The sequence below is a fragment of the Apium graveolens genome, chromosome 11 (assembly GCF_009905375.1).
Source record: "Apium graveolens cultivar Ventura chromosome 11, ASM990537v1, whole genome shotgun sequence".
Classification (NCBI taxonomy): Eukaryota; Viridiplantae; Streptophyta; class Magnoliopsida; order Apiales; family Apiaceae; genus Apium; species Apium graveolens.
The window spans coordinates 59121687-59148365 of NC_133657.1; positions in this window are offsets into that span (position 1 = coordinate 59121687).

Sequence of the window (26679 nt, forward strand, 5' to 3'; positions counted from 1 at the left end):
ACACCTGGGAGGAAGGGCCCTCGCTTACAAGATAACTCGATTGGGGTTCTACTGGGCAACTATGGTAGTAATGCAGGCTTATGTGCAGAGATTGACAGATGCCAGAGGCAAGCTCCGATAGTACGACAGTCCCCAGAGAGGCTTACATCGATCAACACCACCTCCGTTTTACAATGTGGGATATAAACATACTTGGACCATTTCCTATGGCATCAGGACAGAGGAAGTTCATTGTGGTAGCCATAGACTACTTTACAAAGTGGATTGAGGCTAAGGCACTAGCCAAGATAACCACCAAGCAAATTACCCAATTCTTCTGGGAGAATGTTATATGCCGAGCCGTTATGGAATCCTGCGCATCCTTGTCACGGATAATGGGAAACAATTTGATAATGCAAAGTTCAGAGAGTACTGCGATGATAACAGCATAGAACTTCGCTTCACATCGGTTGCACATCCTTAGGAAAATGGGCAGGTGGAAGTTACTAACAGAATCATCCTTGATGGACTTAAGAAGAGGGTGAACGCTCGAGAAACACTTGGGTGGATGAGCTGCTACCTATACTGTGAGCGTATCGATCCACCTGCAAAGTGACAACTGAAGCTACCCCATTCATGCTGGCTTATGGAACCGAGGCAGTGGTGCCCCTTGAAATCACTCATGGATCCCCTAGGATCGAAGCTTACGATCCAGAGATAAATGAAGAAGGAATGAGGCTCGCTCCCGATCTTATTGACAAGGTCAGGGATGAGGCCAATGCCCGTAATGCAGAGCATCAATGAAGAGCCTCCCTCTATTACAATAGACGGGTTAAAAAAAGGTTCTTTCAACAGGGAGATTCGGTTCTGAGGAAGATTGAGGCATCGGGAGTAGGGGTGAGAGGAAAACTAGCCCCTAACTGGGAAGGACCTTATAAGATCAGAAAGACACTGGGACGAAGACCTACAAGTTGGAGACCCTGAATGCGATGAAGTGCCTCACACTTGGAATGCTTCAAACCTGAAGATTTATTATGTTTAGGACATTCACTACATGTTCCTAGTACTTAGTATTAAGTTTATAAATAAGGTCGACGAAACCATCTTATGTAATGGTTGAACCCATTTCTTAGAGATATTATCTATTTATGCAAGTTTATTTCTATCATCTTGTCTACCAATTTATTTAAGTACGAGCATCTAAAGAATACAAGTCCCGAAGGACCAATGCCGAAAATAAAAGACAAGTATGAAATTAAATTAAATGTAGTGCATAGATAAAATATCCCGAAGGATCATAAGTTAAACTCCCGAAGGACCAATAGGTTATAGATCAATAAGGTTCAAATTAATAAGTTCTGAAAATGAAAGCCACATACGGCAATCAAGGCCATGCAAGGCCATCATTCACTCATTATAAGAGTCCTCCCCCTCGCCATCTGAGCCTTCCTCAGAAGAAGAACCACTGCTCCCTGGAATCGGCTCCCTCATCTTCCTCGAAGGGCTGCCCTGGACTTGGGGCTACCAGAAGGGGCTTTGTCCTTTGAGCCGGAACCGGAACCCGAGTGACTGGAGCTCGACTAGGGCCTCATGCGAGGAGTCGAGGGCATAAATCTGGAAGGTTGCTCAGATAGGTCCATAAAGGCAGCTGTTAGGGGCAAGATAGAAGGCTTGAATCAACCACATCCGGCCATACACCTTGAGCATCTTTAACTCCCCTATTCTAACCTATTTCCAGGTTAATAGGGTGCATCTCGTCATCGTGCTCAACCATCATTGTGGTGAACCTAGTGGATCTGTGATAAGCAGCCTCGAGGTCCTTCCATTCCTTCTTCCTCTTCTCCTCCGAGCTAGCATATTTTTTCTCCTTGATGATGAGCTTTCCCTCCACTTCATGAGCCCTAGACTCCCACTCCCCCGAGGAGATAGTCATTTACTTCATGGTAGTCACTTCTCATTTTGATAGCTTGAGTAGAGGACGCCACGAAATAACATTGGCCTGACAACGAAAATATGAGTTTGAGTATAAAGGGCCGAGCCCCCAAGGAGTGATCCCTATAATATTTTCCAAGTTCTAAGAAAAAGAGAACTTAGGAAAAAATTTACACAAGGAGAAACATACCTGATAGAGGGCTTGAGCTCCCAGCATCTCAGCCTCGAGGAGTTTCTCACCGGAAGAGACGAATAAGAGGTCGGGAAGAGTATTCTAGTTTTGCAACCACTCAAGAGGAAGAGCTGGGTTGTCGAGAACGGAGTCATTGGAAGAAATACCCCATTCAGGCTCGAAAGGGGTCCTGGCACTCCCATCAAAATCCTTGGCCCTCTTAAGGCCAGATCCTGATGTCTCGAGTAAGGCAGGGACCTTAGGAATATGGTTGGCCTTCTTGATCACATCTCTGGCCATCCTTCATGTAGCATCATCGCTCGGCTTGGCTTTAGCGTCAAGAGCCTTAGCAGCTGAAATAAGAAGAAAAGAAACAGAAGTAAGAATAAACTTGCACAAAGTAAGGGAAAACAAGGATAAACGTAAGGTCCCATAAAAGGGCTATTTTAAGCTAGAAGGGGGGTTGAATAGCTTAATTACCAATTTAAACATTGTTATGGCGTTATAAAATAATTTGTCCCTTTTTAAAACTTTACCGAGTGGCTATGCAGTTTATATGTGCGGAAAAATAAAGTGCAAGGAAAGAAAATACCACAAGGTGATTTTATCCTGGTTCACGATGGCGCAACCTCTAATAGATTCGCTCACCCCTACTCCAGTCCCCGAGCTCCTCTCCCGGACTCGGGATTTTCCCTTATAATAAACTAGCTCCTTTAGTAGGCAGAGAAGCCTTTACACCCTTACAAGTATTTATCTTGGTGCGTAACACAAGGGTCACCACCTCAAAATAAATGTAATACCTACATAACTTATCTTAGACTATAACTCCCCGCTATTTCTTCAAAGTTGTTGTAGAACCTTTGTGTGGACTTGGCTTCCTTAGCTTTTGTCGGTCTTGGATCTTAGTGATCCGGTCTTGGGTCTTTCCTCTTCCTCACGGTATGAAGACTACTAACTCCTCGTTCGTACGTCTAGGACTTGGGTCTTAGAACGAGAATCACCTCACGAGACAATAAATAATTTTCTCCGAGAAATGCCGATTTTACGAACCGAGAGAAAATTACTATAAGTATACAGAAATGAGTTGCAGAACTGGATATTAATATTCCAATCATGAATATTAATAAACTTTGAATAAAACTCTTTTTGATTAATGTGAGAATATATTTTTGAGCGAAAAGTGAAATATTTTTTATATAGCACGAGATCTCTAAAGAATATTTCTGATATATTCCTTATTCGAGCTTGTTGCCATATTCCTGTTGCAACACAGATCTAAGAAATATCATATCTTGATGTTTCTTCTTTGATATGTTGCCTTAGAGATATATTCCATAAAGATAAAATTTTGATATTTTGCAAAACTGGAATATCTCTTTTTTATGTTTGAGAGAAATGATTTTGCTAGTTTGACTTTTTGACTTTGATTTGGATCAATTAAATTTATGTCCTAATGGAGAGGATATATGTATTCTTAATTTTATGTTTAATCGTACAAATACCAAAATAAATAATATATCAAATATATACTTTCAATCTTCCCCTTTTGATATTTTCCAAACAAACATAAAATTATCAGTGTGTGCTTCCCCTTGGTGTATGCATGAATTTTTAAAAGGTATTTTTCACATGAAACATTTAAACTCTTAGAAAGTTTTAAGCTCCTTTCTTAAAAATCCTGCAAAATAATTTGTTAGATTTATCATAAAAATAGAAGTACAGATAAATCCTTGTATATCAAAAAGATAGCAATTTTCTAAAATTTGAAAATGGGGGGTCTAATTTCTCTTCCCCTTTTGTTTGGTACATGCTAAAAAGAGTATATATATTCGAGGAAGAGTTTTATCTAAAAGCATTAACTTTAGAAAATATGGAATTTGTTCATAGATCTAGTCAAGTGTATGTATCTTGATGAGAAATGAGCATAAAAGAATGAATTCAAAATTGTATGCATGGTATTTTTAATCTGTTTTTGCATGTATTGATCTTAACTGGAGTATTTGAGAAAAGTGTAACTTGTGTAACCAAATACTTAATTTTAAACAGTAATGCGATACTTTTGAGATATAATCCATGTAGTTTAACAAATCAGTTGTATAAATCCAATTTTATAGCATAAATAGGATTACTTGACTGCCCCCCCCCCCCTTTTGAGAATACTAGACATTTGTTTTAACTATGAGTTTTATTTGATAGTAAACAATAAGTCAGTGATTTAACATGCATATTTAATAGCTGATTTTGAAAGCTTGTTTGTATTTCAATTATTTCAGATTATGAAAGCCATTTGTGTACCTTTCCAGTCTAGAATTTAACATGATGCACGAAGACAAGAACTGTGTGTTTTAATATATTTTAACTGGGCAAACATAGTTTACACATACTATCACTTATACAATCGTTCATCTTTTTATAAAGTCCAACACTAATACATACTAGTTGATATTATTACATTGAACAAGGTCTAATACAAACTAACATTCTGTCTAAAAAAGATCTAAATTAATGACAGCAGCCAAGTACGGTTTTTACAAAACCGAACAACTAATACGATCTAGTGTGACTGATTTACTAAATAGAGACTATACTTCACAGATTTATTTAAATCAGGCAACCTTTGACACGGGATATAATACACTCAACTAAAGCCTTTTTAATCCGGAAAATACAATAGTTGAATACATGGAGAATCTAATACATTATAATGTCGATCAAATAGTGAAACTGAGAACAAAATGCACATACCTTTAGTGTTCATATTTTACTGGGATGGTTTGTGCATTGATTAGTGTGAGTAGTATAGATAAGATATATAAGGAATAGTGTTTTTCTCACCTTTTATACCTTTAAAATGAGCTCTTCCTGGAATGCATTATACTGAACAATATATATCTAAATTCTGCACAAGGATTAGATTGCACAAACTCATAATTTTATACCAGAAAAAAGTCAGATTTGACTTTATTCCTGCATAGATTGGTTAGTGAATTTAAGAGCAAACTTGTAGTATAAGTATGATAGGATATGCAACACCAGAAGTAACAGAATGTAGATTATATTATATGGAACATAAATGTTCATATCAATCAGTGTGGTTCATTGATTAAATAGAACAAAGTTTTACATTTGTGTTAAAAGATTACAAAGCATAGTGAGTGCATACACTCCATCAAATCCAACCAAAGTTAAACAATAATTCAAGATTACAAACCAATAAATAACACAAAGTTTTTTTTAAAAGTTACAAATACATCAGAAAACAGCAAAATAGGTACATAACAGCAAGTACCTGCACAACATCACAGAGTAGACCTCATCAAACAGCAGAATTAGGCAAACTTAACCAATCACATTTCCATCAGCATCACAGACATGGATTAAATCAGGAAAATTATTAATAAATTGACCTCTAGCTCCAACACCTACTTCTTCTAACTCATGAATCATTGCAGTATTCTCACTCAAAGGGACTTGATAAGAATTGACAATTTATTGATCAAACATGCAATTTGTTCCTAGTGTAGATGCAACTAGGTTTTCTAAATATGCCATCCTATGTTTGCAAGATGCAGTGACTCCCTCTAATTCTCCTACTTTCTCCTTAATCTCATCATTTTCAGTTTTTACTCTCTTAAGTTCCATTTTTAGTTCATTAAACATGGCCTTGACAGACTCAAATTTAGAGAGAAATACATCTTCCGCTCTGATGAACTGAGGAATGATAACAAGAGTGACCTCTTGAGGTTCACAGTGTATCAGGGGCACTTGTGGCCTAAAATGGTCATTGGTGATTTGAGAATCAGCCAGATTTGCAAAGATTCCAGGTATTGGAATGTTGTAGATTGCAAAGAAAGATGTAATTAACATTCCATATGGCATATAATCAACAAGATGAGCATTTATCATGTTCAATATAATGACATAGGAGATACTGAAATTAATTTTGTTATTGAAAAGCATATGCATGATTTTCATATCAAAGAAGTCAAAATACTTGCTCTGATTAGGTTTAGGCATAACATTAGACCTAATAATGAGAGCAAGGTGTTGGAAAGTGCTAGTAAAGTGTTTAAAGTGAATACCACAGTTGACATCACAGAGACCATCAGGCACATCAGACTTACAAAACATACCTACCATAAGTTCAAATTCAGACTTGTTAAACACAAACAGAGAAAATATGTCCTCACATGGCAACTCTCAAAGATGAAGAGGTAAATGCAGTGCTCTATTGATGATCTTATTATCTACACATATAACTTTCTTATTCACTATAGTAGCGAAATGCAAATGCCCTCTACCTCTTTAATTATGTTCATGTTGCAATAAAATTCCCCCATGAGATGAATGAAATATTATTTTCCTAGATTGTACATTAAACCATCCCATTTAGCGCTTCTAATGATGAACTCCACTTCACCTTTAACAACCACACAAGTGCCAGGTTGGACATTTTTTGTGAGCTCAAGAAACTTTTTAGAGTTTGATGGGTTAGATAGTTTTGGTGTTGGAGGTTTTGGTTTGTTCATGTTTGGGCTTGGGTTTGTTCTTGTCTGAGATTGACTTTTCTGGTATAGACTTTTGGTTGGAAAGGTTTAGTTGGTCTAGGGTTAGGGGAATGAGGGTTCTGAAATTTTCTGCTTTGGTAGAAAGGAATGGTGTGATTCTTGTATCCCTTTTTGAGTTGTCTAGGTGGAAAATGTCTTTTGTAATAGTGTTTAGGATGTGAAGATTGAACAGTTTTGAAGGCTGATGTTTTGTGATGGTGAAACTGATTTTTCTCCATATCTTCAAGAAGGTATGGATTTTCAACCAGTGGTCTGGGTTTGGGGTAATAGGGATTGGCATTTGGGTTCATGTTGCAAGTGAAGTGGAGTAATGTAAGTGACTTGTGTTTGTGTGTGAATGTATCAAATGTAAATATAAGTATATATGCATGCACATAGCACATAATTCAATATTAGTTAGGAAAATAATTATCTGTAAAATAACTTTTATTGTTCATGAATAGTGCTTTTCATTAAATGTAGTTTGTAGAATTTTGATATGCAGAGTTATGTTTTACATGGTTCCAAATTCTAGGTATAGGTAGAATGCAGCTAAAGTATGATGTTTGATAGCTGACATATGCAAAAAGTGATAGATGGTACTAAATAACACTGTTTTAGTACTGTTAGAAGTACATAAAGTACACAAACTTGGGAGTATGTGTGACATAAAGGTGAAATGCAGCTCACTCTATATCATAGATCCTAGCAAGTGATAAACAAAGAATTTAAGAATGTTCAGTGCTGAAAAGAGATTGGTGCAGAAAGGTTGCCCCTTTCCAAAGAATTTAATTTTTGAAAACTTTTGATTTTTAATAAAGAATGTTACATTTATTTCTTTGGGAGGTTTGTGTTAAATGAGATACAACACATAGAATAATATGCACATTTAACACAGAACAATGCATCTATATTAATGCACACTCAGTTTCATTTAGTTTAAACAACATTCAAAGTCATACACTTCATAGAATAATTAGAATATAATTAACACCAGATATAACACATTAACTGCATTGAATTTAACTGAATTTTCACCTAAAATTCCTGACGGATACAAAGTAGTTTTCTGAAATTCCTTTTATTGATTTATCAAAGATATTAGTTAAAGAATACTTGCATACACAAAAATGTTTTAGTAATTGCTTAAATAATTAAATCGGTTTATTCTCTATACTAATAACATTTGATGGACTTAATCATACACAACCAAATACCTTCACATAGATTCAGCAAAGATAAATAATCCAATAAAACCTCATTCAACTACTTATTATAACTGAACTAATGTTATTGGTAAGGCAATCTTAAAGTATTTATCAGATAGGCACTTATAAACAGCAGTCATCAGACACAGACAGATCTGACATTAAAAGAGAAACACAGTGTTTATGCCTATATCAGTTGAGTCCTAGAAGTAAAGTGGATATTGATTATCAAGTAGCACATAAATCAAGAATTCTGACATCTCTAGAACTGATTTTAAACAAGATAAGCCTGTTAATCCTAATCAATTCCAGTAATTATCAATTTTATACCATAAAATCATTTCAACTTTATCACACATCAGTTGCTTCATTAGATTTAAGCAGATTAACTTTTCATGTTAAATTATTCAGATAGCACATATATGCATCCTAAATTAAACTAAATCAACCACATTGTCTTTTGACAAACATAATCAAGGAATCAGTTTATACATTTGATTTAGGTGGTATTTATAGTTAAGCTTGTATGTCTTACAAAGTATACAGATAACACATTCAACATGAAGATTAAGTCAAGCCAGTTAATTTCACATTAGTACTTTTTAGATCATTACAAAAAATCCAAGTAAGTGACTAACTCAATTACCAACAAAATAGATGCACATTCTGTTGATTTCATGTGTACTATCAGATGAAATTTTAACTTATAATCTTAAGTTAGTCAAGTTTTTAACAGATGCTCTTCTGTTTAAGAATAAATCATTAAGCTCATAACAGACAACCAATGATCACATTCATAATTCAAATAAAAATTAAACTCTAAGTACTGAGAGTTATTATTCTGAATTAAGTAAGTAATTTAGCATAATCAAATTATCACTTTTATTTTTCAATCAATCAAACTGAGATACAATCCAGATTAATCACAAATCTTGCATATGTTAAAGTTAAACTCCAATAATTATCAAGTAATTATCATAATCAAATCATCACTTTAAGCAATCATACTGGGATAGAATCCAGATTAATCAACAAATCTTCTCGACTAAGTTTTTATATTCAACAAATAATTACAAATTACAGTCACAAAAAGAATAAACTTTGATCGAGTACTCTAATTTACAAATAACTCAAAACAATCAATTTTCATACAGTTTATCAGCCATTCAAGGGTTGAACATCTTACCATCGCCTGAGACTACGTCGAGTCATCAAGACTCACCTGGTTGACTCAGTCGCAGACTGAGTCAACATTCTTGACTTTCATGTTGCATGCAGTCCCATTCCTTATTCTCTGAGTGATTTTTCCAGTCATTCAGGTCTTCTCCTGTAATAAAACTTAAAGAAAATGTTAGGGTCTTTGAATCAACTAAAATATGAACATAAAAGTATTAAAATTAACTAATCTAATGTTCAATTTGATGATTCTCGTTCGATTTATATATAAATCGTCGATTTTTATCATCAAAAATTGCTTTGACTTTAACCAATCCCAATACTGATTTCATAGAATCTATCAGATATTCGATAAATATATATATATATATGTATATAAGCATAGCTTTTCAATAACCGTATCGAGTATTATCGGAAAAGAAGGATTTTGATCGGAAAAAGTCTAGGGTTTTAAGTCTGAGAGAGAGAATCGACTAGAGTCGAGAAGAGAGTGAATTAGAATTGGGGTTGTTTTACTGTAGAGATAGTATATATATTTTATCAAATAAACGGCTGAGATTAGATAGGTATAAGATCAACTGTCCAGATGCTAGGTTTTAATCAGTTTTGGACTTTAAAAATGGACTGGGCTTTTGACTGGGTTGTTACAAAAGATATATATTTATAGATTTTAAAAAATACATGGGCTTTAGAAAAGAACTGGGCCGGATATATTTATTTGATTTGGGCTGGTTAATAAAGAAGTAATCCAGAAAATATAATTCTTTTATAAAACTATTTTTCAAAAATAGCCGGATTATTATATATCTATCCTTATATATAATTTTGTTGAAATATATATATTTTGTAAAATTGTTTTTCAAGAAAACATTTATATATTACAGAAATTATATATATATATAGGAGAGCAAAAATAACATACATTTATATATTTATCTGTAAGTAAATATATGAGAATATATATATATATATATTCAATATCAAAATAGGTATATATAAATATATATGACTGAAAACTCAATATAATTTAAATGAGCGAGACTTCTAAATGTTTATAAATCTCATGGAATAATAATTATTCACTCGATTAAGTTTATTTTCTTGGTTAATCTGGGCTATTTAAGTTATCTTAACCCGATCAATCAATTTTTTTATTGATAAATCTGAGTTTTAGAAAAACTTAATAACTTGATCGGGAAAATATCCTTATCATTGTGATTACTTTATAACTCTCTTTATATAATGTTAGGTCACACACACTGTAGAAGGGGGTTGAATACAGTATCTAGTACAATTAAATCAAATTAAGAATACAAGTATGAAACACATAATCATTTTATTAATAAAATAGTATTACAATGGAACCGTTCTCTCTCAGTGATGAACAAATATCACGAGAGCTGCTAGGGTTACAATAAATGATATTCTCGATTATGATAACACTTATAGTGTAAACCCTATGCTGTATTTATATAGACACACAGTTACAAGATAAACTTCTAATTGATATCGAACATAAGTCTGCATCCTAAAATATATCAACTAGTTATTTTTTCTTCCAAGTATTCTATTCTTCATAGAATTCTTTTCTATGCATATCTCTTCTTGCGTTTGTCTTAATCTTCTTTCCTTCAATCAGTCATCTTCCTCATCTGAATGTCTTCTTAAGTCCTGATATTATCTCCTGATAAATATCTTCTGATATCTTAAGTTCTAATAACTTAAGTTCTGATATCTTAAGTTTCTGACTTCAGTATAAGTACTGATTTCCAGTTAAGTCCTGATTTGTCCTGTTAGTGAAGATCTGAAAACTAAACACAAATCATTATTAAACATGACATCACAAATATATCTAACAATCTCCCCCAACTTGTAAATTAGCATAATATACAAGTTCAGTAGATATTTGATGATGTCAAAAACATTAAGTACAAATGCATATGAGAATTTGACTAAGTAACTACAAATCACAGTCTTTATAGCTTTTACCATCCTTAAAGTCTAATATTAGCTTTAACCTGTATAACCTTCAGAATTTAACAGTTGTAGTTCTTGACTTGGCTTCAGTGTGTGATCTCTCTAATGTCAGGAGTTGTTCTGAGATAGTTCCTTAATAGACTTCTCTCAGCATATTCAAGTTCATTCTGCATCCTCCTTTTTACATCTTTAAGTTTAACTGTATCTTCACCTGTTTAAAAGATAGCAGCCCTGAGATCATTTATTTTTGCTTTCCTTATATCCTGATCTAGTCTGATGACATAGGCTTTATCAAACTCTAGATTGAATTCAAGTCCCTTAATACTAAGAAATGTAGTGATGATTTTGGCGGTATTAGGCTTCATCTCAACTATATCACCATTGTGACGTCTGTACTTAGGATAGTAAGGTCTATCAGACTTTACAGAGTAAAGTTTCTTCTGCCTTCGAATATCAGATTTTAGGTAACTGGCAGCACCATCTTTGACCTGTTTTTCAATTGAAGTAGAAATAGCACATGTTTCAATTCTTCAAAGTACTTCAAACGAATAGCATTCTTCCTAATCTGGAATACCCTCACATCTGTCATGAAATATAGCATGATATCTTCTTGCAGAATGGTAAACCATTTGTACAGACTTCAATTGATTCAATCTTTTAGAAGTTGTTCCTACTCCTGGTTCACTCAAAGAAGTTGGATCAGAGGTAGTATTATTTACCCTCTTTTATTTAAAACTACCCAATCCTGATTTGTCTCTAGCTTCCTTTCCTCTAATAACTCTTGCTTCAAAACCACTTGATGTAGTCTTCAAAAGTTGTGTAGATTGTTGAGCTTTAGTAAACCCAGGTAGTAGAATTTTTGAAGGTTTAATATAAGAAATGTCAGAGGTTTCCTTTCCCTTATCTTCTGATATCAAGACAACTTGAGCTCTATCAGAGGTTGCTTACTTCATTGTAATATCAGAATTTACTACGTCCTGATCTTGAACAACATGAGCTCTGTTAGAGGTTGTTTGGATATTCTTCTTCTTCAAAATCAGACTAGTATCTTCATCAGATTTTGCTTCCAGATCCATGACTGGAATATATACCTTTACAGGTTCATCAACTTTAGCTTTGCCCTTGGATCTAGGATCAACTTCCACCTGTGATTTGGCTTTGGATTCAGATTTGATTACCTCAGAGTTTTTCTTCTTTTTAATCACAATGCCCTTAGGCTTAGGTGGTTTCTTTGCAATAAGTTGAGCTTTAGACATGAATTTGTCATTTTCTGCTTTAAGTCTGGCTTCTTCTTTCTTCAGACTTTCAAAGTCCATTCCTGGATTGTCTTTGAGAAATAGTCTTTTTGAAATTTCTTCATGCAGCTTTTATAACTTGGGGTCTTGATAGTAGACTGATGTTTCCTTCCCCTTAAGCTTCGGTGTCTGCATAAACTTATGTGATTCTTGACTTTCACCCTGTATCAGAACATCAGGCTTAGTCAGAACTTGCTTATCAGAACTTATTCTTCTATTAGTATCAGAACTTCATTACTGTGTAGAAGTTCCTGCTTTCCTGAATGAAGAGCCTTTGCCTTGACCATGACCTCTTCCCCTTTCAGAGTTTCCCTGGTCATCATTTCCATCATCCTTTTTCTTCAGTGCTAAATCAGATTTGCATTTGGACTTAATCACTTTCTCCCCTTTTTTGGCATCATCAGGTAATAGGAGAGAGAGAAGTAATTCCACTGAAGATTGGATTTCATTTAGTTAAATTTGTTGAGAAGCTTGATTCTTCAGTACTTCAGCAATCTGAGCTTGCTGTTTCTCTTGAGCTTTCTCAATATACCCAATGCGGTCAAAGGCTGGTTTAAAAAACCTGTTCTTTTCCAATTTGACATTCATGTCTTGTTGAATCAGAGTTTCTTGAATTTTGTTCACCTTGGCTTGAGTTATTGAGTGTTGACCTTGAAGGTGCCTTATACTCAATGCAGTGACTCTGAGCTGTGCTTTGAAGTCATCATTCAGTAGCATCTCATCAGCTTTAGCCAGGTGCTCAGCAAGAATCTTTTCAGTAGGAACAAAATCAACTTTGTTCCACTTCTTGATCCATTCTTGTCCTCTTGGAGTTTCAACCCAAGGTACTGGTACATCCCCTCTCATAAACTTTTTAATCAAATCAGCTTTATTAGCTGCTGGTAGAGGTGCATGTCCTGAAGGACCAGCTGTATCAGCATTTTCATTTATAACAGCTTCACCAGTAGTGTCAACATTTGCAGCATCAGAACTTACAGAGCCTGCAGAATCAGTTTCCTCTGATAAAATGATAGTGTGTGAGGCTATAGAGGTTTCAAAATCATCCTCTAAGTTCTGATCAACATCCAAATTCTGATGCTCACCTAATATCTGAAATTCATCATCTAGATTCAGAAGAGGTGTTGTTGGAATATCTGCATTGAGATTAGCATCTAAAATTGGTGTTATTAGTGGAGTTTGTTGAGGAATGGTTGGAGCTTCCAAGTACAGAACCTCAGGCACAACCAAGTTGTGAATATCTATTTCAGCACTTGTACCTGGGTCTTCAGCATGTACTTGTTCAATGAGAGGAGACACAGGAGGTGTAGGCACTCTGTCTTGAGCAGTGTCTTCAGCTTGAATTGGTGACAGTGGTGGTGTAGATTCAGTGGCTTCAGCAAATTTTGGTTGTGTAGAAGGAAGGGATTTAATCACAATTGGCTCCTTTGAGATCAGAGATTCCTGATCCCCTTCCTTAGCTGCTGTTTCCACATCCTCTGAATCTGACTCAACTGTGTGCCTGTTAGCTCTTTGTTTCTTCCATCTCTTCAAGGGTGGAGAGACTTTGGGAGCTTTGTCATCATAATTAATCTTTCTAAGCCTTTTGAGTGGCCTAGAACTCCCAGTTTCCTGAACTTTCTGAGAAGAGAACTTCTCAGCTACGTTAGCAACAGGTTCTGATGATTGAACCTGTACCTCCTCATCATCTGACTCATCTCTTAAAATTATCTTCCTTCTTTTCTGTTCTGTCTGAGATACAGTCTTTGTCCTCTTTGCTCTAGAAGAAGAAGGCTTCACTGTAGCTGCTGATGGTTGAGTGGTATGTGCTGATGTTTGTGGTTGTTGTGGTTGAGTGATGGTTAGTTCTAGTGGTTGTTGTGTGTTGGTGGGTTGGACATCAGGATATAACAATGAATAGGTAGTAGCATCAGCATTTACCAGAGCTTGCTTTACTGATAAAGGGATTTGTAAAGGTCTCAAAACTCCCTTCTTGTTGTCAGCAGTGAAAAGATTAGTAAAAGCCCTCTTTCCCAACCTAAAAGGTTCGATGAGTTCACCTGCTAGTTTTGGTTCATCTTCTGTACAGTAATTGTAAATTAACTAACAGAACCTAGCAAAGTAAACTACATTCCTGTCCTCTTTCATTCTATCTCCTATAAAATATAACACAGTCTTTGCATAATCAAAATGAGACTGGTTTAGGAGTGCATACCCAATTTGTTGTGTCAGAATAGGAATGGCATCAAAATTTGAGCATTTGTTGGCAAAGGTCTTCGCGATGCAATCGAAGAAGAAGCTCCATTCCTTTCTAATATATGGACGTTTGAGTTGACCCAACATAGCCAAACTTCGTTCATACCCAAGATTAGCCATCATTTGTTGTAGCAAGGGCTCCTTCATAACAAAACTGAATTGACAGGATTCAGGTAGGTGTAGAGCTTTACGAACTACTCCTGGAGTAACAACATACTCAACCTCATTTGCTGTAAATACGATGCTTGGAGTCCCATGCTTACCACCATCATCATAATGTGCAGTACGCCCGAATGTCAGAACTTGAGTTCCAGATATACTGGATGGTTGTGTCAATGCGAACCCAATTTCACTATGGGATAAGAAATCCTGAATAAAATAAAATTCTGAAGGAGCTTCACTCTTAGTGAGAATGGCAGCATAGTTGTTGGGGACGAACTTTGCTCCATCAAAGATTATATCCTTGGGTGCCATTGAAAATAGGTGAGAAGTTAGAATGCCTGAAAAGTGTTTGATAAAATGTCTATATAGTAAACCGTCAGAAAATGTAAGAGAATAAGAAAGAGAGAGAGAGTGAATTGAATAGAAATGTAAATAAAAGATTTGAAAATCTTTTATCTCTTTTACTTAGACACCCCATGTGACAACAGTTATGGAGAAGTGGAACAGACGTTACACCTTTCAGGCATGAAGCAGTTAAAACAAAAGTTAATGGGCACGGGAAATAAGTAATGATTACTATGCATATTCAGTTTTTCCCAAAAAAAACTGTTCCCACGAAACAAATGATTATGACTGCTTTATCTCACGTAATCCAATATTCTGATAAAATATAACCGTTCAAGTATTGACTTAAAAGTAAATCAAGTAAATAAATATTGCCACGTAAGCATCAGAACTTGATTATTATCACAATTTAAAAGTCATCAGAATATGGCTTATTGACTCAAAAAGTGAATGTTTATTTCTGTAATTCTTCACACAAATACTGATATGGTTTCCTCAGAACTTAATCATCAGAACTTCCATCAGAACCTATCCTCGGAATTTATGCAACTAACACTTAAATTGTTTATCTAAAACAACATTGATCACCACAGTAATTTTCATCATTCATATGGAGTGTAAGTGTGTACTTTAAGCTAAATATCAGATAAAGAGTAAAGTCTGATTCACTTCAGTACATCTTAGAAATAAGGCATAACTAAGAACTTTGCTTAAAATCTGTTATTAGACTGAAGTCTACTATAGAATGAGTTCATACATGAGTCCACCTCAACTGTTTTGTGCTCATTTTATGCATCTTTTCAAATTCCTTTTTACAGTGGCTTCTCCATGTAAATGAGTCACGACTGCTTATCAGAATTTATGTTGTTATCAGAGTATTTCTCCAGTAATCAGAGAATGTGAAAAGTCACCAAGAAAATTTTATTTTGCTTTTCTAATGCATATTACTTAATACCAGCAATGCACTTGGGTCTTCCCTTTCACATATATTTTTCTCTAGATCTCAAAGGAGTACCTGATTTTTATTTCTTTTTCTTTTATTTTTCTTTTGATAGGTGAGGCTTATCAGCACTTAGTACATCCATAAGATTTACCAACATCAGAACTTAACAGATAAGAAGCACTATTCTAGTTTTTGACTTAGTAATAAGATACACAATGTAAACCTAACTAAGCTCAACATCAAAATTTGCTTGTGTCAAAAGATTTCCACATAAAAAATTACTTCAAACAGGGGATATTTAGTATATTAGAGATTACTAGGTCAGTATCCAGCACAATTATCCTCATTGGAGTGAATAGTCACAGAAACATTCATATCACTATCAGAGTTTAGAAATTCACATCAGACAACAATCAGCACTTAGATAAATTTTAATTCAAGCACAGATTACATAAAGAGAGTAATTTCTGTAAATACTGATCATAAAGTCTGATGTATCAGATCATAGACTATACAGATTTAGAGAAACAACCTGAAACCATTCCAAGATCATTTACCAATCTTGTAAAAGTAGCTTTATATAGTGGTTTTGTGAAGATATCTTCTAGTTGTTGATCTGTTATGACAAAATACAATTCCTTTGTACCTTCCATCACATGTCCCCTCATGAAATGACACCTTATGCTGATGTGCTTTGTCATTGAGTGTTGAACTGGATTACCTGTCATAGCAATAGCATTCTGATTATCACAGTAGATAGGAATTTTAGAAAATTCTAAGCCATAATCCAGTAACTGATTCTTCATCCAAAGAATATATGCACAACAGCTTCCTGCAGCAATGTACTCTTCCTCTGCAGTTGATGTCGAAATTGACTTTTGTTTCTTGCTAAACCAAGAAACTAATCTGCCTCCAAGAAATTTGCAGCTTCCACTTGTGCTTTTCCTGTCAATTTTGCACCCTGCAAAATCTGCATCTGAGTAACCTATTAGCTTAAAGTCTGATTCCCTACGAAACCATACTCCCAGATCAGTTGTACCCTTAAGGTACTTAAAAATTCTTTTCATAACTGTTAAGTGAAGTTCTCTTGGATCTGCTTGAAATCTTGCACAAAGACAGGTAGCATACATGATATCAGGTCTACTTACAGTTAGATAGAGTAGTGAGCCAATCATACCTCTGTAATCAATAATATCTACTTATGTACCAGTATCCTTATCCAATTTTGTTGCAGTGGCCATAGGAGTGGATGTACTTGAAAAGTCTTATATTCCAAATTTCTTCAACAAATTTCTGGTGTACTTAGATTGACAAATAAAAGTTCCTTCTTCATTCTGCTTGACTTGAAGGCCTAGAAAATAGCTAAGTTCTCCCATCATACTCATTTGATATCTTGACTGCATTAGCTTGGCAAGCCTTTTACAAAGTCTGTCATTTGTAGAACCAAAAATGATATCATCAACTTATATCTGCACCAAAAGTAAGTCCTTTCCATGGTTGAGATAGTATAAAGTTTTGTCAATTGTCCCTCTGTTAAATCCACTTTCCAGAAGAAACTGAGCTAATGTCTAATACCATGCTCTTGGAGCTTGCTTAAGGCCATAAAGTGCTTTATCAAGTCTGTAGACATGATGAGGAAATTTTGAATCTACAAAACCTCGAGGTTGTTCAACATATACTTCTTCTTCCAATTCTCCATTAAGAAAAGCACTTTTTACATCCATTTGAAAGACTGTAAACTTTTTGTGAGCAACATAAGCCAAAAATATTCTTATGGCTTCCAGTCTAGCAACTGGTGCAAATATTTCATCATAATCAATTCCCTCTTGTTGAGAATATCCTTTTGCAACCATCCTTGCTTTATTTCTTGTAATTATGCCATCACTATCAGTTTTGTTTCTGAACACCCATTTTGTACCAACAACTGATCTGTTCTTTGGTCTTGGCACTAGGGTCTAGACTTTATTTCTTTCAAATTCATTTAACTCTTCCTGCATTTCTTGCACCCAATCAGCATCTTAAAGAGCTTCTTCCACTTTCTTTGGTTCATCCTGAGAAAGAAAAGAATGATAGAGACATTCATTTGATGTTGCTGTTCTTGTTCTAATACCTGCTTCAGGATCTCCAATAATCAAGTCAGGTGTATGTGCTTTAGTCCACTTCCCTACAGATGGAAGATTAACCCTAGAACTGGATGCTCCCCCATGATCCATGCTGTCTCCATCAACATTTTCTGATGTTACCCCTGAAATTATGCTCTCTGAGTTGGATCCTTCAGAATTTGGGTTTCTAGAATTATCAGAACTTGGCCCATCAGAACTTGATGAATCAGAACTTGAAGAGTCTGTTCTAGGTTCTGATGCTTCTTGAGATGTGGTTGGATCTTCAATATGCTCCCCCTGCACAGGTGCATTTTCCTTTGGCGTAGTCACCATAGTTTCAATAACATCAGAGTTTAACCCATCAGAGTTTGCAGTATCAGGATTTAGACTATCAGAAATTACAGAATCAGAATTTAAAGCTTCATTCTCAAATCTCAGCTGATCATGATCATTAAAATCTTCAAGTCCAGTAATCTTCTTATATCAAAAGAGACATTGATAGATTCCATGACAACCCTTGTTCTTAAATTGTAGACTCTGAAGGCTTTTGTGGAAAGTGGATATCCAACAAAAATTCCTTCATCAGCTTTTAGATCAAATTTAGATAGATGTTCAAGATGAGTCTTAAGAACAAAACACTTGCATCCAAATACATGAAAGTACTTCAGATTTGGCTTATTTTTCTTCACCATCTCATATGGTATCTTTTCATGCTTGTTGATAAGTGTTGCATTCTGAGTAAAACAAGCAGTCTGCAGAGCTTCAGCCCAAAAGTAGGTTGTTAACTTTGCTTCATCAAGCACAGTTCGTGCAGCTTCAATAAGAGTTCTATTCTTTCTTTCAACAACTCCATTTTGTAGTGGAGTTCCAGGAGCAGAGAATTCCTGCTTTATTCCATGGTCTTTGCAGAACTCTTCCATAATCATATTCTTGAACTCAGTGCCATTATCACTTCTTATAATTTTCACAAAGTCTTTGACCAACTTATCCAGTTGTTTGACATGATCAATCAAGTTAGATACAGTTTCACTTTTTGTGTGCAAGAAATACACCCATGTGTATCTGGTAAACTCATCTACTATGACCATAGCATATTTCTTCTTTGCAATAGACATGACATTCACTGGACCAAATATATCAACATGTAGTAGGTGATAAGGCTCAAGAATTGAAGTTTCAGTCTTGCTCTTGAATGATGATTTTCTTTGTTTTGCCTTTTGACATGAATCACAAAGGCCATCAGGAGCAATTACTGATTTTGGTAGTCCTCTCACAAGATCTTTCTTGACTAGTTCATTTATATTGTTGAAATTTAAATGAGAGAGTTTCTTGTGCCAATCCCAGCTTTCTTCAATTGATGCTCTACTTAACAGACAGATTGCAGAACCATCAGAACTTGTTGAAAGCTTAGCTTCAAAAATGTTACCATGCCTGTATCCCTTTAGAACAAATTTGCCTGTAGATTTTCTTACAACATCACAGTGTTCTTCAAAGAAATTCACATGATAACATCTGTCACAGATTTGACTAACACTCGGCAGATTGTGTTTAAGTCCTGAGACAAGAGCTACTTTTTCAATGATGACATTCCCAAGATTGATATTGCCATATCCCAGAGTTTTTCCCATGTTACCATCTCCATAAGAAACACCTGGGCCAACTTTCTCCACAAAGTCTGATAGCAGGGCTTTATTTCCAGTCATATGTCCTGAACATCCACTGTCCAGAACTAGGATGTTTTTCCTGTTGCCCTGCAATCACAAAGACCGCTAATAATTAGTTTTAAGGACCCAGACTTGCTTGGATCCTTTGGCCTTATTAAGTTTGTTAACATTTGCAGCGGATTTAATATCAGAGTTTATGTTAACATTTTTCTTATCAGAATTTACAGTATCAGACTTTGCATCAGAACTTACACTAGAAGGAATAATGCTAACTTTCTTCAAAGAAGGTTTTATTTGATAATAATCATAGTACAAACTATGATATTCCTTACAAGTATAAATGGAATGCCATAAACTACCACAATGAAAACAAGAATTTTGTGGCTTAAACCTAACAGACTGACTCTTAACTCCTGACTTAGAAGGTAAGGAGTTTATATTCTTATTCTTCCTGCAAAAAGAAGCCAGCTGGTTAGAATTTCCATAGTTATAGCATTTCTTTCTAGGAGCATTAGGAACAGGCATATAATTATTGCTTTTATTCACACCTTCCTTTCCATTCCTATTTTTCCTAGGTGGCTTTCCCTTGTTTACATCCTTAATCTCTTTCAGCTGGTACTTAAGCTGCTTCTTTGTCATTAAGCCTATGTTAACTTCAATTGTCTTATCCTGTTTCAATTTGTCATAAGTTGACTCTGCCTTAACTTTTGTCTCAGTATCTTTCATATTTTCAGAATCAGACTTTACAGATTTAGCTACAAACTTAACAGGATTTAACTTTGGCTTAGTAGTCTGTTTAACAATAATTGGCTTAATTTGTTCAGTTCCTGTTTCACTTTTATCATCTCCATAACCTAAGCCCTCTTTCCAGTTTCCACTACTTAATAAATTATGAGTTGTTCTGCCAGAGTTAGTCCAAGTCCTGATAATCTCTCTTTTCTTTTCTTACTCAGTTTTTAGAGATTGATTCAATTTTAACACTTCATCTCTAACATAAAAAGCATCATCTCTTTCTTTCTGAGTTTGATGGAACATAACTAACTATTTTTCTAAATAGTCATTCCTTATTAAAAGCCATATTTTCAGAAGTTAACCTATCACAAGTTAAGGTCTGATCTCTATAACTAATGAATATGGTTTTAAGATAAGATCTCAACTCAGTAATATCATTAGTATGAAAAGCATAAGTTGTTTGAGGTACCTTTAACTCAGCAGCTTCAGAACTGCTGTCAGCATTTGCATCAAGGCATTGCTCACCTCATTCTCAGAATCTGAAGTGTCTGTCCAGCTTTTCTTCTTTGTGACAAGTGCCTTGCCTTTGTCACCTTTTCCTTTCTTGCAATTAGGAGATATGTGGCCTTTCTCACCACAATTGTAGCATTTAACATTTGAGTAATCTCCTCTGTCAGACTTTTCAGCTTTGCTTTCAGATTTTCTGAATCCCTTCTTATCAGAACTTCCACTTTTCCTGGAAAACTTCTTTCCCCTTCTGAATTTCCTGTAGGCTATCTTTGTGATACCTTTCATCATAAGAGCACACAATTTCATCATCTCTTCATCAGCATCTATCTCAGATAGACTTTCAGTTTATGAATCCTCATCACTATCAGAACTTGATGACTCAGTATCAGACTTTGTGATGAGAGCCTTTCCTTTGCCATTCTTTGAGACATCCACTTTGGGGGATTCCTCCCCAGCCTTAAGAGCAACTGTTCTTGACTTTCTCCCATGCCTCTTGCTTCTTTGATCCATCTCAAGTTCATGAGTTTTGAGCATACCATAAATTTCATAAATAGTAGTTTCATCAAGAGCATAGTTGTCTCTTATAGTAGTTTCCTTCAAATCCCAACTTTCAGGAAGAGCTAAAAGGAATTTAAGATTAGTATCTTCAAGATCATATTCCTTATCTACCAGTGACAGATCATTCAAGAGTTTGACAAATCTATCATATAAACCAGTTAATGACTCATCAGGTTTTGAGTCAAAGTGCTCATACTCTTGAGTGAGTATAGTCCTTCTGTTCTTCTTAATTGAATCAGTTCCCTGGCATCTTGTCTCCAAGGCATCCCATATCTCCTTTGTAGTCTTGCAGTTAATTACCCTGTTTGACATGACATTATCAATGGCACTATGCAGCAAATGCCTTACCTTTGCATCTTTGGCAATAAATGAGATATCTTCAGCTGTATATTCACTTATCTCCTTTGGTACAGTCTGTGCTGGATGATCTGCAACTATAATAGAGAGCTTGGTTGGCTTATATGGACCTTCATTAATTCTATCAAGGTATTCTGGATATGTTGCTTCCAGAAACATAGTCATCCTCACTTTCCATATGGGATACTCGGAAGGTCTCAGTATGGGAACTCTAATAGTCTCATATCGACTATGGATTTGAGTCTTTGGAGTTTCTTCAGTTTTGGTGGGCTTGGTTGGAGTTTGTTCTTCTTCAGACATGATTGTTTTGGATCTTTACTGTATATATGTTAACAGACTGCTCTGATACCACTTGTTAGGTCACACACACTGTAGAAGGGGGTTGAATACAGTGTCTAGTACAATAAAATCGAATTAAGAATACAAGTATGAAACACATAATCATTTTATTAATAAAACAGTATTACAATGGAACTGTTCTCTCTCAGTGATGAACAAATATCACGAGAGCTGCTAGGGTTACAATGAATAATATTCTCGATTATGATAACACTTATAGTATAAACCCTATGCTGTGTTTATATAGACACACAGTTACAAGATAAACTTCTAATTGATATCGAACATAAGTCTGCATCCTAAAATATATCAACTAGTTATCTTTTCTTATCACACCCCCAACTTAACAAACAACATATATAACTATTACAATATTTAAAAGAAAGTAAATATAACTGAATCCAAGATCTTACAGTTTAGGGTTTGGAACAGCCCAACACTACCATCTGTTACAACTGATTTTAATATCGAGTCCTAACACAAAACTATCTCTTATTCTACCTGAGCTCGGACATGCGCATCGGCGTCACAGGTCTTACGTACTGTCTGCTTGAATCTAACCATAGCTGCTAGCTGTAATATCAGGGTTAAAGCAAGGAGTGAGCCAAATGCTCAACAAGTGCTAAACAATATGATACGAAACATAAATTGAGATATATATTAAAGAATGACAATGCGAAGATATAACTAATAATAACAAGAGATGAAATTTTGGGTGATGGCATCATTTGCTTGAATCAAAACATTTTCAAAATCATAACTTAATCCAAAATCATTTTATGATGCTACGGATTACAGCCGGTGATCAGCCGCGAAGTAATCCCGAACCTCGCTGGGTTCTAAAATATTAATGGGATCCCTAGGCAACTTTTAATTCTATAATATAAGTGTGGAAATGACTCGCGTCTCAGTCCAGATCCACTATTCAAAGAAAACATTTATCCCCCTTTGGGACTGAAAATTAACATTTTAATCATTTCAAAAACTGATGCCGATTATAATAAAATCTCTTAAGTAGTAAACATTTTTATCAAGGGATTTGAGATCAACTTTGAAACACTAGAAATATGTCACCAAATTTCAGGGCCATGATCTACTAGACTTTACTATATCTGGGTAATTGAAAGGTTTCCATATACAAGAACTTTGACAAGGAGATTTAGCAAGGCTATTGGATAATATGAAAGAGTAATGCCAAACTAGGCTTAAAGCAATGGTTTTCGACAAGGTACAAGTACTAGAACATCAAAAAGATAAGCTTCATGAATACTAGGGGTGTTAAGGTATGAAGAAAATGATCTTTACCTCAAGGTATATCAGGATTGTCTAACTTTAGGGTAAGAAAAAGGGTTATAAATCAATTAAGAACAACTTTAAAAAATATATGGCTTTTAGGTATCCAGGTAAAGTTTCTATTGGGGTTCAAGCATCAGGGTGAGATGTCAATATTTTAGGAATCAATAGCATGTTAATCAAGAGGATCAATCAAGTATTATATCAAATCTTTATTTTATCATGGCATTCCAATTACTTTGATCTACTAGCGTGATAGGACTTTTGATCTACTTGCAATATGTACTTGAGGGTTCATGGCATTTCTATATAATACGAAGATAGATTTAAGAATCGCTTGGTTCAAGTATATCAAGATAACTCAGGATACTCGCATCAATATATATGAACTAATTATCACACATTTGCAGTGTAAATGAAAAACAGGTTGAATCACTTGCCCTGAGAAAGGCTGGTCTGGTCTGGCTGGTAGGAGCAAGTGGAAGCTTTACTCGACCTTTATGGCAAGTTTACCCTCGTCTCGAGATCCTACATAAATAATAATAACCTCATTATAATATATTATCACCAACTCAACCTATTTACAACCCGAAATTAAGCACAAATGGCACTTAGGCCTATATGCACGCACTTTCTAATCACCTTATAAATACAATAGTACACATAGCCGCATATACTCACATATCATATTTTAATATCAATTAATATCATACACATCATAATGCAACACTAGGCTTGGATGATCTCGATCCCCAACTAAGTCACTTGGTCGCTAAACTAGACAAAGTCTCCCAATTTTGGCCTCCTAACTCGATGTGCCTTTACTAAACTATCCAAAACCTATTGACCCTCACTTGGGCCTTTTACTCTACTGGCTTTATACTATCTTTCAACCATAGTGGTCAACGTAGGTCTCATTCATAAGTGCTCTAAAACTATGTGATAAGTGAAAGTGCTCCCTAAGGAAAATTTCAGAATGACATCTATGGTTTCTTGAGTGCAATAGACACTCTTAAACTACAATTTTACCTCCAAAACTTTTACACTAGATTCTTCTGACCATAAGGCATCTCCCAAACTCGATGTGGCTCAAGGGCCTACCTTGGGCCTCCTTGGGCCTAAGCTTAAATCCATGGTTCCCCTGTTTTTCTGGGCAGAAAACGCTCTGACTTGAACAAACTTGTAACACATGTTTCTAACTCAAATCCTATAAATTATGGCTGGAAAAACTCCTCTGACACTCCCTCTAACTAAGGTCCAACAGGGCCTAATGAGGGCGCACCCATGACATGGTCAAAACTTCCTATTTCTAAGTTGCAACAAAACTGTGCCCTGCTGGACAGATTTTGTGATTCCACTCGTGCACCCAACCAAACGACTTATAAACCTCTAACAAACACCTAAAACCTTTTATATACTCCTAGTGCTAGCTTCTGGTAGCTTAGGCCTCAAAGTACACAACAAATGCTCATTCAAAACTTCCCCATAAACTAGTGACATCAAATCTGAAAAAATGCAAACACTAACTAATCCCTTTCCACCTTAACTCCCGCTTAAAAACCAAGCATCCAAAACTTACCAAAGAAAACATAGTGCATTAATGTCCTAAAATAGTGCCTCAACAGGAGGGGAGATCATCCATGCCCAAGAACAACAACATGCAACTAAAAATATAACATGCAACTCATGGAAACACTTAACAAGATTTCGGCTAAAACATAAAGTTTAAATGCTTGCAAATTCGACTTGTACCTATTACTCATCCTTCATATTAATGAAATATATCTTATATTAATTATTAATAAGAAATTTATCATGGTAACAATCTATTTTAAGCACACATATTTCGAATTTATAGATTTTTAGACATAACAACATGATTTCGAAAAGAGTAGCATGCAAAACATGGTTGATCATCATTTTAATATCTTAAAACTAGCATGCATGGCTAAACATGAATATATAATGAAATTTCAGTAGCATGCAAAGGATTTTAAAGCATGGTTTCTCCATAAAACACTTAGTTAACACATATATAAAATGTATCTCATAGAGAGCTCTTGAATTCACAAGAATCAAGAGTTTCTCTTTGGAGATCACACAAGAACTGCACATGCAACCATGAAACTTCATCTCCCAAGTCACAAAACTCTTGGGAAGTATATAAAATGAATGTAGGTAGAAGATTTACACTAGGGAAGATGAGAAATGAAATAAAAAATGGAAGGGAGTGGGGGATGGGGGCTTCGGCCGAGAGCAACAAGGGTGGAAGGGGAGGAGAGAAAAATGAGGTGTGTTGGAGTGTGGAGTGAGTGAAAATGACTTCTCCCACTTGGTTTTTGGTTTTATGCTTTTGGGTTGACAAAATAATGAGTGGAAGTGAGAATCTACAAAAATGACCTCTAGCTAAAGTTAGGCCATTTTGCATGAGAGGTTAGTGTGGTAATTTGGTAATCAACAAATGAGTTAGTGGGGTTGGAAAGGTCTTCTTTTCCCTTTGAGAGAATAGAAGGGTGATTTGCATGCAAGGGCTTCTATTTAATTTGCTAATTATAACAAATAAAATTTGTAAAGATTTATTTTTATAAAATAAAATACAAGTTCAAAAATTATAAAATTTATACCATAAAATAACTTGGATTTTTAGAAATTTTATAAAATCAGTTTTGAAATTTATGAACAAAATAACTTTTAAAAGAAAATTTTCCAAGGTTTAGAATATTCCTTATAAATCAAAAATAAGGGAAATAAATAAACTCTTGCTTTGAAAAATCATACACTACATAAAGCAAATTTAAAATACAGAAATTTTCATTCACATAACGTACAACCATTAATTATATTTACATTCGGCTCTAATATTATACCAAGTCCAAAATTACTATTATATAAAATGCCGGTCGTAACATCCTCTCCCCCTTAAGGGATTCTGTCCCCGGAATCTAAGAGAACAGATAAGGATACCGGGAACGCATATCAGACTCTAACTCCCAAGTTGATTCTTCGACCTTGGGTTTCCTCCAAAGTACTTTCACTAACCTTAACGACTTATTCCTAAGACTCTTCACTTGCCAGTCGAGTAATTTGACAGGTTGCTCCACAAATGACAGGTCTGCCTGAATTTCTACAGGTTCATATTCTATCACCTGGCTGGCG